At 38.5% G+C, this 16876-nt stretch overlaps 1 long non-coding RNA gene across 1 annotated transcript in view; it reads left to right on the forward strand.

Annotated features, from left to right (window-relative positions):
• The first annotated feature begins 813 nt into the window (after positions 1 to 813).
• The window catches only part of LOC134136313 (uncharacterized), a 37550-nt gene continuing 21487 nt past the window's right edge, over positions 814 to 16876 (forward strand). Inside the window, exon 1 of the long non-coding RNA XR_009957476.1 lies at positions 814 to 869. This is a non-coding gene — a long non-coding RNA (uncharacterized LOC134136313). The remainder of the gene's footprint in view (positions 870 to 16876) is intronic.

Below are 16876 nucleotides of genomic sequence, written 5' to 3' on the forward strand. Positions count from 1 at the left end.
TTCACTAATTTGGTGATATGAAAGAAAATACAGCTCTTGGTTGGAGGTCTAATCTTGAAAGCTTCCTACTATCTATCCCATAATTTTGTTATTCATTATGTTTAATTGTAAAATACAGAGCTAAGTGCTTAAATAGTATCTAAAGACAGAACTGAGTACATGCAAGTCATCTTTGGGTGCAAAGTTTCTTTCTGAAAATAACACAAATTGCAGACATCAGCATCAGTGTAGGGTTTTTTTGTGACGGAAAAAAATGTGATGGTAACATAATATATGTTCTTATAATGAAATCACCGTACTCATTATCACACCAGTCTGTTCTGAACTACAGCAATTGTATGGAGAAATGCTTCTGTTATGCAGCCCAGTAAATATCTTTCTTGCCATGGCTAGTAACAGGCCACAGACTTTGCGCTGCCCTGACAGCACAGGGTCTCAGGGCTTATCTGGGCTCTCTGTGGGCTGAGCTGGGTTCAGCCTATTTTAGCAATTGCCTAGAGGAGAAGTGCCAATTACCTCTCCTATTTCAGCCTCTCTCTGAGATACCTGATACGCAACGATTAGACCCGGGGAGCCAGCAAGTAACACAACTTTTTCAGGAAGCTGGGTCTGAGGGTGACAACTGTGCCAGTCTCGGGCTTTATGTGGAAACTGAGGGGAAAAAAACGCTTGTGTAGAAACCCGAGTGGACCTGAAGACTAAAGAGAAAGAAAACACCGATTCCATACTCCTCCCCGGAAGGACGTCAAGATGCCAACAACCTGGTATAACCCCCCAAGCACACTTTCTTCCTGAAGGAGACCCAAACTGCCAGCTTCAAGACACAGAGGGACAGAAGAAGCATCACACCAGACAAGGGAGAGATACTAGTAAGTTTTCCTGCAAAACAATCCTAAAGTTTAATTAATGAGGCTTGTTTTCATATAATTGAGACTGTTAGTATTAATATTACTGTAACAGGACTCATAACAGCTGTTTATTGTCCTTTAATTAGACTGCTAATGTTTTAATTTGTTAAAAAATAAATTCCTGTATCCTGTGTTCCCTTTTGCCAATAGCAGCATTTTGAATGTAATGTGTTCATTTCAGGTAACATTTTTTATATTTTTTTTTGTAGCTCTTATTCTCACTTTATAGCAAGTGCTACCATTTTTGCAAGAATTGAGACACTTTAGTTCATTCAACTACTTCTTACAGGAAAGCACAAATGAAAAAAGCTACATGACGAGAGAAGCTATTTTAACCTTATTTACCTATTTACAGTATCTAGTTTTATTACAGAGCACCATGGGATACATGGTGATACAAGTTGTGTTGTCTGTGTGATATAACAGAAGACAACAGGATCTCAGAAGCAGGAATCTTCATTTAAAATGCATTTTGTAGAACATCTGTCCCAGTGGAGCTTTTGATTCAGTTCAGGCTTTCAATGCTTCCACAGCACAATGGTGCAGAACAGTTTAGATAAAAATTAGCTACTACATATGTAAATGCTTATATTAACTAAACTGTACCTGATGAAAAGAAGGAGATAAAAAGGGGAATGAGTAATGAGAAACAGCATAATGATCAAAAGGAAAACTACCAGAATCCTCACATAAAACAAGTACAATGAAACTTTCCTAAAGTTTATGACAGGCAGTGGCTTCTGAACAGAACTTTTTCATTACAGTGGCAAAAGTTTCATTCATTTTGTTTTGCTTTATATTCTTGTGTATGTTCTAAGACCAAAATGAACCAGGTTATGAAACACAATCAAGTTTGAACCCAATTTTTTTTTTAATCAACCTTATTACTTATAGATTTTAAGCGTTGCTTAAGAATTGGGTGATCTAATAGGAAGAAAGAGTAAACAAGACTGTAAGTTAGCTAGAAGTTCCTTTTATTGAAAATGCAATAAGGAAGAGGAAGCATCAGTCTCCACTAACTCTGTAATGGTCTTCTCACTTTGTGATTTGCTAAAAGATCACGAAGGTTGTGGACATCTGTCAAAATATGAAAATCATTTTTGTCCAGAGACATTATTGGTAGTGTCAGTATAATGATTAGCACAGCAGATGTGCCTAACAGAGCACTGAAAATTGGCACAGTCTATAGCTTTCCCTTTCTGAAAACATTATCTTATTATTCCATATTGATTTATTTAAGTATAAGAAAATGTCTATCATCTACTCTCTCCTGAATAATTCTGTTAATTACTTGCATGAGAAATTAACATTCGTTCAACTGACCTTTCTATATCAAACTAAAAAACGCTATTTAGTCTTTTTCATTCTCTTCATACTTCAAATACACTTACGTTATCTTCCATTTCCAAGTTAGGAAGTCATCATCCCCCACTACTTATTTTATTTTGGTACTGCTTACTGAACATCCCAAATTCTGATTTCACAGCTGATCTGAGCCTCACAGGAAGATATACAGACTAAACCCCTATTCAAATTCTCTGTGTAACAAATATCTTACTCTTTCCATATACAATTAGCTACTGAATGTTTTTATCACCTTGAGTTTGTGTTTTCAAATGGCCATTTGTAAATCCAGACTGTTTTGATTACATCTCAGCATATGAGATTCCACAAATTAAAACTGTTATCCCTTGGTAAATCACAGCACATATTTTAACAGTTAACAGATGCACTTTGAGAGAGTTAATTTTACCCCAGAAATGTGGAGCTAATGCCACCAACTATTGTAATCACCAAAGCACTAGCTTAAAATTAAATCCATGACCAAAGCAGAAATGGAGAGACTTAATTGTTGGACTTTAAACTAAATCAGACTTAATTGGAAATTACTGATGATAACCTACTAGCAAATGATTGAACTATAGACCTAGATTTACAGGAAAGCCAGGTTTCTGTGGTGAGTGTAGCAAATAGATGCAGCAGCGTGTGCAAAAGGGTGCACAGGAGAAGGTCAGAAACTGCTGAAGGCAACGTGGAGCTGATGTACTGTGGTAGTGCTGCCCCCCAGGGCACAGTATCCAGCAGCCATAGAAGAAACTACCCTGGGCTCAGCAGATGCCTTGTCCCGTAGTGAGCTCCCAATGGTGGATGTGGCTCCAGGGGGTCGGGGCCGCAGGGAGTGCCTGGCACCTCTCACCGTGGGGGTGATATGGGCTCCCCAGCTGCAGGAGGCAAGGGCTGTGTCACCAAGCTACAGAGCTGGGTGAGGAGGTGAACGGACTGTGCAGTATCAGGGAGAATGAAAGAGGGGTTGACTGGATCTTCACAGACGCCCTGCAAAGACAAGAGCCTGAACTACACAGAAGGAGTGGCAGGAGGGGCAGCCAAAGACCACAGTCGCTTATGGGGTAAATGGAGCCTCGCATAATGGGGAAACCAGGAGGTTTGTAACTTCTGGCGTCAGGAGGGCAGCTCCTTCTCCACTCACAGATCAGAAACTGTAGAACAGGTTTGGTGCTCTGATAGCAGGCTTAGGATCTCGGAGATGCGTCTAGCAACATATCCAAGTCAGATGGACCTGAACTATGCAGCAGCACCAGGAGGAAGATGCACCTAACAGTAGTAAACAAGTCCCTGCTGTGGGAGGTGAAGGCCTCCATCTACTAGCCTGACCTGCTCTCTAGGGAGGTGCGCTGCTTGCCAAGGGCTCAGATTCAGGACATTGTAGCGAGGCTACTGAGGCTTATCTAGTACCTGGACTATTACCCCCTGCTGCTCTTCCCATGGGCAGCAGTGATACTACCAGGACAGACCTGGAGTGTATCAAGCATGACTATGTGGTGCAGGAGATGAGGGTTAAGGCTGTAGGAGGGCAGGTGCTGTCTCCTTGTCCCTTTAATGGAGGGGAAGGCTAGGGGGAAAAGGAAGGAACATGCTGATCAACATCTGGTTGTGCAGCCTCCAGTAACATCAAGGCATTGGCTTTTACAATCATGAAACCCTCTCTGAGGATTAAGGGCTAGGAACAGATGAGAGCCATCTCATGCATGATGGAGAATGATGGACAAGGTGTCAAGCAGAGAGTGCAGGATAATGAGAGCAAGAGATATATCAGTAATAGATGAAGGCACACTAGCCTCTAGTGAATGTACAGAAATGCATGCAGTGTCAGAAATAAGCAGGGGGAGCTAGATCCGTGTGTGCTATCACAGAACTGTGCTGTGAAGGACAGATATAACTTCGCAGAAGACAGGTAGAGAAAGAGCGAGTGGAAGGAGGTTGCTCTTTGTTCAGAAGAGCAGCTCAGCTGTATGGAGCTGTTCTGCAGGGTGGACAGCAGTCTGGTTGAGGGCTTGTGGGTCAGCACAGAGGCCGGTAAAGACAACATGATGGTGGTAGTTTGCTACAGACCACCTGATCTGAGGGAGAAAATGATGACATCTTTAGATTGGAACTGTTGTCCAGGCATGTAAGGATGGTGTCAGGAAAGTATAAACGCAGCTGGAATGGAGACTTACTAAGGACATCCAAAGCAACAAGAGGAGCTTCTTTCACTAGTAATAAATTAGTAATAAAAGGCTGAACAAGGAAAATCTACCACTACTGAATAGGGCAGGCAATTTAGTGACAGCGGACATAGATAATGCTGAGGTATCCAATACCTTCTTTGCTTCAACATTCACAGTAGGGTCTCCCAGGTTTTTGTGGTTAGTGAAAGCTTCAGCAGAATGACCAGTAGCAGATGATGACAAGTTAGGGTTAACTGGAGTGATCTTAACTTGTACGAGTCCCTGGTACCAGACCAGCTGCACCCCAGGGTGCTGAGAGACATGCCCAATGGCCTTGCAAGGATGCTCTCAATCACATTTGAAAGGCTTTGGAAGTCGAGGGAAGTCCCTGACTGTTACAGAAAGGCAAAGTTACTGTACTCATCTTCAAAAAATGCCAAAACATCAGCCCAGGGAACTACAGGCTGTTCAATCTCACTTCAGTCCCTTGGAAAACCTTGAAGCAAGTTCTCCTGGAATGCATTTCTGCGTACATGGAGGAGAAAAAGGTGACTGGGAACCATCAGCATGGATTGATCAAGAGCAAATCATGCCTGACCCACCTGATTGCCCTCTGTGGTGAAGTGACTGGATTAGTAGATGAGGGGAGAACAGTGGGTATCATTGACTTTGACTTTAGTAATGCTTTTGACACTGTCTCCCATAACAGTCTTATATCCAAGTTAGAATGTTACAGTCTGGATGGATGAACTAAAAACTGGCCGGGTAGTTGGGCTTGGAGGGTAAAGGAGAGGTTACTGCACTCCACCTGGAACTCAGTAACAAGCAGAGTGCCACAGGGGTCTGTACTGGGGCCTGTCCTGTTTAACATCTCTGTCAATGACCTGGAAAAGGTAATGAAGCAGACCCTCATCAAGTCTGAAGACGATGCCAAATCGGGGGGAGCAGCCAATACGCTCAAAGCCAGGGCTACCGTCTGGAGACTTCAGCAGGCCAACAGGGACCTTGTGGAACTGAACAAGTCCCAACCCTGGGAAGGAGGATCATTGAAATCTAGTCCACGTATTCTTCAGCTCTTTTTCTGTCATTCTAACACTTGTACAACATAGTAACAAACAGGATTTTTGCTTCATCTTTGGTCAGTAACCCTATGGAGGAGGAAATGAATCAGTGCTCCCACCTTCCTCCTAAGGATTTTTTTATTTCACTTTTTTAACAGGAATCATAGTTATGTACCTGCTGGTTTGGAAGCTCTTCTAGCTTGATGTCTTATTCTCTTTGAAGAGGTTTTGCTCTCACAGTGATCCAGCCTTTATCTGTTATGTCAGGCTAGCAGAAAAAAATAAAATCTAATCACTCTTTTCTCCTCAGACCTTTCAACTTCAAATTATTTGATTAGAATAAATTCCTGATGAAAATTAAGGCATGCATAAGGCATTAATGGAAATAACAATAAGCCAGTGAATATTTTCCAAAAGACAGCAGCAATAAAAAGATAAGAAACTCAGCAAGCTGTAGTATCATTTTTAAGAAAGCTTATGCTGAGGAGGAAAAAGTTCGTCTATTATCAAATAAACATACAAATATAGCTACTTTTTGTCCCAGTCATTGTTTGTTTTAATTTACTGGTGGATTACTATGTCTCCTCAGCTAAGTCTCCAAGATATGTCAACAGAAATAGAAAAATAGTAATGCAGCTGGAAGCAGGAATTGGGGACCATAAGATTGGTCAGTGTTTGGGAACTGAGTCACTGTTCAGGTCATGAAAAACATTGCTGCAATGTGGTAGCCTCTAATGCAAGAGTTCTGCAGATACACTGCTGAACTTTTTCACTGAAAATAAATATTTTAGCATAGGATGACAGAAACAATAACTTCAAAATGCAGGAGGAGGCACGGCAGCAGCACAACAAGCTGTGTTCAGCTGCCTGACTCATTCACCCAACGAGGCTCCCCGGTAATTCAGACTGGAACATACAGGGAGCAAGTCTATCAAGCCACTGCCTGAGAATATGTTATGAGAATGCATTATATATGCAAAACCCTTGTAGAACTGCCAAAGCGAAGACAGTGAGTGAGTAAAACTACTAGCAATAAACGAAATGAATAGGCTTGGTTGGGTTCCCAGCAGAGGGGGAAAGGAACTACATGAGCTAAAAGCCATGTTATCTTATGGGTGCAGTCTGCTAAGGAAAATGCTGAGGCTCAGGACTGTATCGCTTCTAACTACAGAAATTCTGGGACAGTCCTTTAGCAGCAGTAACAGGGACAGAAGACAAAACAAGTTTTAAAGCACTCTCTGATGAGATTATGGAAAAAAATATGTAATGTCTCTTGTCTTTGAAAGAGCTCAGTGCTACTTTTCTATTTCCTATTTCAACATTCCTATGTTCAGAGCACTTTTCATATCCTTTTACCTTACACCAGCAATTTCTTCCAGTAATTAGTTTGTTCCATAACAGTAAAAACTGGAACATATCTGATGACACCTGCCTGTCTGGGCTGGTTTGTACCAAACCCAACAGACTTGGGCTCGTCTGAGTAGCAGAAGAGGAACCAGGGCTCGTTGTCCCTAGAGTGATGGAGGGGTTAGCTGATAGAAGGCTGAACAGATAGCAAATATTAATTTCCCCTTCTTTGGCAATGGTGCAGTGCACAATGAGCTTTCTGCATACATTTTTTTTCATTTTCCTGAGAAACAGGAAGCCCAATGTTTATTGTAGTGGGCTCATCCTGAAGGAAAGCAGATCTGTAACTTACCTTCTGCTTTCTGTGGAAGGAGCCTTTTGGCTAAATGCTACTCCAAAGGATGTTAAAGAAAAGTAGTTGCCAGGATTAAAGGAGTTGATTTTGGCTGATGTCTGTCATTAATACAGTTATTTCCTGGCTGGCTGAAAGTTTTTCTCCAGCTCTGAAATGTGAGGTAACTATGGTGATTTCTGCCATATAAATTCACTTTGGGATTCCTTCAGAATCAGGACAACATTTTCCCTAAATATTTATATTAATGAACCTCTTCTTTTTTTACCACCATGTCTGTGATCTACGCTTTACATATGTTAGGCTAGTTTTGTAATGGGAACCTTTTTAAAATATAGCCATAAATATTTTCAGTTTATTTCCTGCGATATTTCCAACTAAGAACTTCAAGATGCCCCTAGAAAACTAAAATGTAGATTTCCCATTGCCATGAGCTGTTCCCGAATCATCCACCTACCTAACTGCACATATCCAAAAATGTCTGAGAATCTCTGCAGTGCTCCCCATGACGCAAAGAGCCCAGCCAACCCCTCTGAAGTATAGGGCTCCACCTCCTCATGTTACAGGAGAAGGGGCCTGGAGCTGCATATAGTTTCCTAAAAAGAAGGAATATGTTCTCTAAGCATATGGCACCATATACAAATGATAAATGATAACTTATTTGAAGGCAGAGTGAATTTCAAATGACTTATTTACCTGAAGCAAATAAATTAGAAATAAAAGATTTAAATAAATTAGGAGTAAAGTCTTGTGAGCATTTTTAAATTTTATTTCATCCTAAAGTTCCACCTATCTCTAAAATAATGTGTAAAGTAGGTACCCTACCTTAAGTCCACCCTAAATCTTTCCCATTCTGAAGTAAATAAGGTGCCAGCATCTTACTCTTGTGTTTGTTACCCACAAACATTCTTACTCAATGAATTAGAAATGGTTCTTACCGTTGTCAGGTCTAGACTCAGGTTCAAGCAGATTGTCACCCCCACAACTTCAAGTTCTGAGTCTTTCCTCAAGACAGCATTAGTCCTTGAAAGGATAAACTATAGTCAATGTTTTCTACATTTTAAATCTTATTAAAATTGAATAGCTGTTCCAATTAATAAAGAGAAAAGGATTTTGACATTTAACTGATAGTATTATTATGTGATCATTTAAGTATGTATATGAATTATATAAATCTTTAATAAGAAAACATTGGTTAAATCAGAAAACCCACATGCATGTGGGTTCTTACCATTCTGGCACCGTCCTTTTCTTTTCCTCCCTGTTACCATAATGCTGTATTTTCTCAGCAAGGTAAATGGGGCATATGGTTGAAGGAAAAATAAGACTATGATGCTGCTACCTTCTCAGACATTCTGTTTTCCAGTTCTCAGCCTATCTTTCTTCCTGTTTTTATGAGTATCTTTTGTACTGTTATCATGCTTCTCGTAATAGGGAATTTCTTTAGAAACTGATGCTCATTTCACGTTACATAGAAGGGCCTCTTATAGAAATTTCTACTTTCATCAGGTTTTTCTGAGACAATCCTGCTTAACTTACACAGTCTGTGAATCCTGTGAAGTCTGCTGCGGCTTTACGCAAATGACAGACTAAGAGATCAAGAGAGAATAACCTGTTGTCTTCCAAGTTTAGTACAAGACATTTCAATTGCTTAGGTAATAAGACCTCCAGTAAAGTGAAATGTGACAGTTTAATAATTACACGAGAACTCTTGAATGATCCTTAAAGTTTATCTAGTGGAGGCTCAAGTTGAATTATCACAGCTAAACATCAGACACCCCTTTTACATATAACTGTTATGAGCAGGTCATAGGAACTGTAGAATAAACGCATCATCAAGCAGAAAAAAAAGGAAGAAAATATTAAAGAAAAATGAAGATATTAACAGTAAGATTGGGGAGAGATCAGGAGTTCTCCTGAGGTAACTGTCAGCAAAGTGCGTCTGAATTACTATGCATTTCGTTTTCATGACAGAAACATAGTTGCTGGGAGGAAGGAGTAAAAATACCTTGTGAATATATTTTCAATTTTTTTTTCTCCTTTTTAAAGTACCCAAACACTGATATCAGCAGGATTCCACACAAGATCAGCAAGTATGCTGCACGCAACAAATCCTGTGGTCAAAGACCAAGACTACAGCTTTCAGTAAGGATCACACGGAAATATGCCTACATCTGTGCAAAGTATCTCTTAGGGCTTGGCACAAGTGCAGGCATCTATTGAATCACAGCCTTGTAATCCTGTTTTTCAACACTCTGCTCTGACAGCAATGTTGAGCTTTCTGTGGGCCAGAAACATAAGCAAGGTACGAGGTACAAAAGCGTTAAAGTAAGATGTTGATACTTTGTTCTTAACCCTTGCATTTGTTTTCCCCTGTTGATTTTCATAGTCTGACAGATCCTCAGCTGTGGAGGAAAGGAAGGCAGGCAGACTGTCACAGCTGCACAGTGCAGCTCCAGAGCAGAAACTTCTCCAGAGCTGGAAGAATTGATTAGGGCAGAAGGCACAGCTGTGATCTCTTTTCTTCCCACATTCACCTTCATAGAAATTGACTCTGCTGAACCTGACATAAAGCACCATCTAGTTTCAGTCACAGGGTGGCAACCTTCTCTCTGCTCCCTTCCAGAAACAGATTTACCTATTCTGCATTGACCTCTACTTGAAAGGGTGGGTAAAGGATACTTTGTAGTAGTCCTGCAGGAAAAAAAAAAAAAAAAAAAAAAAAAAAAAAAAAAGATTGTCGAGTAGATATTTTAAGTCTAGTAAATCTAGCCATATTCCATAATAGCCCAGCTCATACGTTATCATTTCACAATTACTCATTTAAATGAAATTATATCAAGTATGTGGAATTATGAGATGATGCACAGCTGATAACATTGGTACACATGCAAAAGTACTAGAACATATAAGAGGCTGCACTTTCTATAGAATTCTTGCTAGTGAATATGTTCTCTGAATATGAAAACTGGTGTAGCTTTCTCATTATCTTACAAAAGCATTCATATTTTTGAGTCCAAATATTTCTGTTATGAAACAGGAAAATATGATTGCAGTGCACTTCTGGGGAAGAGAAAAAGCCTAAATATTTGCCTAGTTAGTTCAGCTTGCATTTCGTCTTTAAATAATAATACAGTGTTTTGAGTCTATTCGCCTGTGTATACTGCCTGAGCCCTTAACTCTTTACAGTTTTAATTGAAACACTCCACAACTGAGGTCAAGAGAAAGTGTCTCACAGCACTGAATGAATGAGGACCTGAATTTATTTAATTTTTTTTTTGCTCTTACATATCCTAATAAATTAAATATGTTTACTAAATAGCTCTACAACATTAACAATTACTTTTTTTTCCCTAAAAACTTTCTCAGTAAATTACCTCTCTCTTCAAACATACACGCAGCTCTGACACTCCATCTTCTCTTCATCTGACATCCCTCGACACAGGTTACTTAATAGATTTTGTAGTACCATAAGTCAAGCACTCTCACTGCCTTAGTATTCAGCATGGGTATAAAATAATCACAGTAGCATTTTTGTCAACAACACTCAAATCACTTTAAAATTGACTTTGTATGTTCTATTTTCCAATATTTGCTGCTCTGAACTTATCAAGATGAATTCTTTCCTTTCTAGTTTTTACTTGACCAAGGAGAAACATAATCTTAAATATCTTAAAATCCAAGCATCTTGGGCTCTTTCACTCTCAGTGGTCCTGTACTTCTAGGACCAGGTTTTGCATTGACTTCTTTCTTCAGCTTTTAATGGAGATGATTGAAATTCAAAACAATGGTTGAGTGATAGTACATAATAAGGAATAAAAATAATAACTACTCATCAGCATAAAAATCTATGTATGCTAAGCAGCCTCACTCAGTTGCCTGAGATTATAACAAATGCATTATTGAAGACAATCTTCCAGTTTAAGGTAAAGTGAGGTGTAGAGGAAAGGGAGTGGAGCCAGGTATAGTTAAACTGGTTCTTCTCACCACTCAGGTAATGGCTGTGGTTAGCTCAGCTGAGCAAGTGAGAGCACGTTGCTTCTCCTCTGACTTGGTAACCAAGGACTGTAGAGCAGAATGCCAGACCTCTCTCTTAACATAACATATTGCCACCTTTCAGCTCTATGTGAGCAGCTTTGCTTCTACAGAATCAAGTTTTCAGACTGTCACGTTACTGTTATTTGCATAACACTGACAATTAATATGTATTTAATTCTCAGGAAATACTGTGGAGTGCAAGTCTGTGACAATTCTATGGAAATCACATTCTTGAAAAATGTCCAGTCTCAGTCTGGTTTGGATAAGAAATGTCACTTTTTATTTCTCTTGGATTCAAAACTAGAAAATGCCTCTTCTACTTAGTCCCAACATAACAACTACAGTATTTCTGAAACTGATGCCGTCACGATGTTCCTGTCTCTGATTCCCTCGGGATCTCTCAGGGACTGAAAACTCCTGAGAAAAGTTCTTGGGACTGTGACACTGATAAAACTGAAACCATCAGAGACTAATGCTAGCTTCATAAGGAACCCTAGAATTTCTGGTTTGATCTTTTTTAAAAAATATGTTTTTTTCATTAGTATAGTCGCTTTCAATTCTGCCTCTCTTCACATTATGTGGTAATGAATAAACATTCAGAAATATTGACATCTAACAGCAAGTTCCCAGAAAAACTGTTTGCCAAGGTCAGACTTTCTTTAAAGGGCAGTACGTGAAAATATAACCTTCTTCTCCAAGGAAAACTTCCATAGTTCTAGTTTTTATTGCCTATACAACCACCTCAACCTATCCATGTTATATATGAGACCATGACTGCAGTTCTTCTGAATATGTACAATTCTAGGACATTTTAGGCCAATCCCATAATCCTACCCTTCATCCCCTGACACTGGTTGGACATTGCTGTCCCTTCACATAGACGTCCACTGAAGCTTCAGAGAGATGGTTCAGGGAACCAAAAACTGACATTGGGGAGGGAGGGGGGAAGAAAAGAAAGAAGACTCAAACTATAGCTACTGATATCTCAGGAAAGGTTGCAGGAAGTTGTGACTTGGAGAAAGAGTAAATGTGACCATAGCAGCCTCAGTTACACTGGTTTAAATTGTTAGAAAAACCGTGCCTTCCAAAATCATTCACACCAACTTGAAATCTTCAGGTAGCTGAAAATAAAGGACTCTGTATTAAAACTCATAATATTCCACTGCATTGCACTGTCCAGAAAATCTGTTAGTAGTGATTTTGTCAGTTGTCTGAGGCATTAAAATAGATTAAATTGTAACCTCTATGAATTTGAGAATCAATGTTTTGGCAAAATGTGGTTTTAAAAATGAGTTTTACTACTGGAAAATGTGGAAATAATATTACATCTTTGTATGAGTTCTAGCAAGGTAGGTATACTGGAGGCACACATTTGGTTGTTACAGACAAAAAGAAAACAATGATTATATTGATATTCTAGAAGCACGTAAAATACAAGCAGATATTTTGTCGGATGTCCATATTGCTACAAATGCAAAGAAGGATTTCCTTGGTTTAAAAAATAGTGGAAAGTAGGACTGGGGAGACCTCATGGGTCATCAAATCCAGTTCCTGATGCTCGGAGATACAAGCTGGAAATATTGTACCCATTACTTCTACAAGGAGGCTGTTCCAGAGCTGCCACTTCTTTTCCAGGCTAAATTCAGTTGTAGCTTGTTTATAACTCTTCAGGTTTGTATCTTTTCTATACTTTCACTTATCTATCTTTTCCTTCTCTGATGTTACTTAAAGGGTTTATAGAAATCAATTGCTTTTCAGTCTTCATTTTCACCCAATCCCTTAATTCTCCTGATCATCTTTTACCAATTCTAGGGCTTCCTTTGTTCTTTCTAGATTTAATACTTCCTACTTCTAGATCTATGAGAATCCAAGGCCCGCCTGGATGCAACCCTGTCTAACACACTCTAGGTGACCCTGCTGAGCAGGGAGGTTGCACTAGATGATCTCCAGAGGTCCCTTCCAACCTTACTGATTCTATGACTCTATGATTCAATGAAACTTTATTGCTGGACTATTCTATGTCAATTCAAAATAAAGTTTTTTGGTTTCAAGGTGAATATTCTAAAATTTCTTAGAGTGAAAGAAACAAGTAGTATTTTTTCTGAAGGCTGTAGAATTATTTCGAAAGTATCAGACTCTGAAGTTTGTTCTGTCACAGGAAGAATGCATATTGCTACTGTAGGAACAGGATGGCAATTACTGATGCTATGTTTTCACTTGTATGCCCTCATCAAATTTAGACTGAGAATTACATGGCCTTAACAAGCAAATATTAATTCTGAAGGCTGAGAGAAAAAGTGATGATTTTGTATAACCATCTTTCAGAGTAAATATCAAGGAAAAGAAGAATTAAGGGATAATATTGGTACAAAGTCAAAGAGCTATGATTCGGACATTTAGACTGAAATGAAGGATTTAATCATTCAAGGCATGAAATTTCTAGAACAACCTTCCAAACATGTCAATAATCTATATTCTTTTGAGACGAGCTTATAAATTTATCAAGGGGCACATTTGTATAACAGAATATGGGTGATCCACCAGCTGGAAACCTGATAATTCCTTGCCTGAGAAATCTTTCCCAGAGAAAGCTTTATTATCATGAAACTCAAATAACAAGTTCATCTACAAATTTCAAAAATAATAGAAGTTACAAAAAGGTTCAGTAGAATAATATTGACCAGCCCAAATTGTCCTGACAATATAAAAATAATGTTTGTCCAAATTACCAACATAGAGCAAAACATTCTGCCCTGCTGCCTAGCAAATATATCTCACATTTATCTCATATATATGTTGCTTCCCTGCACAAAACATAGTTTCAGTGGAGTTTGGGCACTTTTTGTTTTTTTCCAGTGAAATTCAAAATATAGAGGAGCAGGAGTACCAACATGTCATATATGGAAAGCTTTGTAAAAATGTAACATTCTCAAAGAAAGTCACATCCAAAAGTAGAGGAAGGAGTTTCAGCATATCAGAACATGCTGTAGCTTGATAGGTATGTCATGTTTGAGGAGTAAGCTCTAATTAATAAAGTTTGTAAACTAAATAGAGAATTTCTGTTGTCTGGACCTCCATGTTTAGACTAGAAAGATGATGCACACCAAGATGGTGCATGCCTCAGAGCTGTAGCAAATAGGAGCTTTGAAGATTAATTCTGTAAATTTTACTCTCTGACAGTGAGAATACATGTAGTTAATATTCTTCACCTTCATCACCTACCCACAAAGTTTCCAGCACTGGGAATTGCTTTCAGGATGTTTTTTCCCCCTTTTTGGTTTTGATTTGGGTTTTTAATTATTCCCTGAAGCCTTACTCTCAGAAGCTAACAAATACATTCTCCTGGGTAATCACTTATTTACTGTTTTTCCAAATGTGTAGTTTTGAGTTACTTCTCCTGAGCAAACATCAAAAAGGTTTGAAAGTTCAGGCTACTCTTATGAATGCATTATGGGCCCCAGCTGAGTGCATTCCAGGTCATTTTATCATTTGAGTTATTTTTTTTTTCAGTTTGCTTTTCGGGGCATTAGGGGGGTTGGTTTGTGTGAGGGTTTGTTTTGGAGGGAAGTCAAGATTGCACACATATATTGTTATTCAGGGGACTCTTAGGCATCAGTGTCCACAGAAATACTAAATATCAAGAGTGGATCATCAGTAGGATGGAGTAAGACTGGTCTTACAACTGATTTTCAAAAACAAGAGGTGAACTAGAAATAAAAAAAGTTAATAAAGAACAATTGTACTTGTTTCACAGACCTTAGAAGGCAATTTTCTGAGAAGTTAGATCTGATATCCTTTTGATTCTGGCTCCCATTGGCTTGCCAGTAGTTTGGAGATGTAGCATTAGGCTATTTGGAAGTAAGTTCAGGATGAGGGAGTTGACGGGTTGGTTGGGTTTTTTTAAGGAAGAAAACATAATGGAATAAAGCAAAACAATGAACCTTCAAGTCCTGAAGGAGGAGACACTGGCATATAGCAAGACATTTTTCTTTAGAGTATAGAGTGACAGAAGTAACTCCCTAAAAAAATAGGGAATTAGGTGCGGTGTCCTGGAGAGACATCTCAGCAACTACCGAGCACTGAGAAGGTGTCCTGTGCTGTTGGTGATGACAGCCAAGCTGTAGAAAGAGACAGAGTTTAAACACTAACTGCTGTTAATCTTTCACAAATCACAAAACATTTAACAGGAAAGTCAACAGAAGAAGCGTACATAGACTAGAGAGTGCTAAGTCCACCATTACATATAACTAACTCTTCTGCTTCCTATAACCTTGTACTTCTGCTTAAGCCTTTGTAAAGCATTAGTATTTCAGAGGAATTTTGTGAAGCTAAACTTCAGAGTTCTTCATATGCAAAACTGAATTCTTAAATTCACAGCCAACCAAAAACAGAACCATACAGTTTGTTATTAAGAGAGAGTTTAATACAGAAATAGAATGTATTAAAAGTATAAAGTACATTGGGAAAAAAATAATAACTTTTAAAAATACTATTTGAGAGTCACCTGTCATCTGGTGTGTCAGTCCTTGTAGTATAGCCATGAATATAATATATATTATCTAAATTCTTAAAAGCTTGAAAGGGAAAAAGGAAGCATTTCTGCTTTGCAAAAACTCTTCACAATTGTATCAGCTAGCAGCCTGCTCTCCAAAGCCAGGAACACTTTGGAGCCTTTAGCCCAAAGCTGACAATTATCCCTAGTTTCTAGTAAAAATGAAAGCTGTAGCTTGTACTCAAAGCAGCACAGGTACTGGAGTCAATATAAAAAATCATAAGCTTCTCAAATCTCTCACTCTGTATTATGCTTTTTGTGCCCTTAATCCTAGCTAAGTCAGACAATAACATATAAACCTTACCTAACATTTTGTTCTGATTTTGTTCTCACTTTAATAAGATTCCTATACACTTGCACTATTTTTTATCTTGAGGTGAGAAGAGGGAAAAATAAGAATCAAACAAAATCAGAACCGCAGGATGGAGTGTATAGGTTTCAGTCTACATGGTTTTGCAGTCAATGCATTTTTCATTCCTAACAGGTTGACCCTTTTTTTATATAACTAAAAACCTGTCCTGAAATCTAGTTCTCTGTTATTATGTATACTATGTTTTCTTATACTATATCTATAACTACTGGAAGAAAATGAATTCCTTTACAAGTATATAAAGGAAAAAGAGAGAAATAGAGGGATGTCAGAAAAAAAATGTGGGGTTTTTTGTTCTCTTTTAATTTTTAGCTTCTTCTTGCTAGCAGTGAAGAATGACTGAGAAAGAGGAACTCTAATGTCTAAGAGTGCATCTCACACATATTTACACAAAGCAATGTGAGATTTTGTATATATATATATTTCAACTTCTGTTTATGAGTATTTTAATTTATTATTTTCAATAGTAAGTATTTCAGTAAGTATTTTTGTTAATAAGGATTTCAGTAAGTATTTACTAACAAATTTACATTGAGAACTTGTCAAGTAGGAGAGGGGATTATTCAACATTTCATTTTAAACACCTCCTTTGCAAAAATACTCCTCACAGAAAGAAGTTTCTCATTCATTTTCTGTTCCTGAGTAGCATATAGTTCTGTCCACAGGGGTCAGGTTTTGGTTTTATTTCAAGTTTTTTATCCTAGTTTTGGAAAGCCACTCTGTTTCCTTTATTCCATCT

Source organism: Rhea pennata, chromosome 2 (assembly GCF_028389875.1).
Source record: "Rhea pennata isolate bPtePen1 chromosome 2, bPtePen1.pri, whole genome shotgun sequence".
NCBI lineage: Eukaryota > Metazoa > Chordata > Aves > Rheiformes > Rheidae > Rhea > Rhea pennata.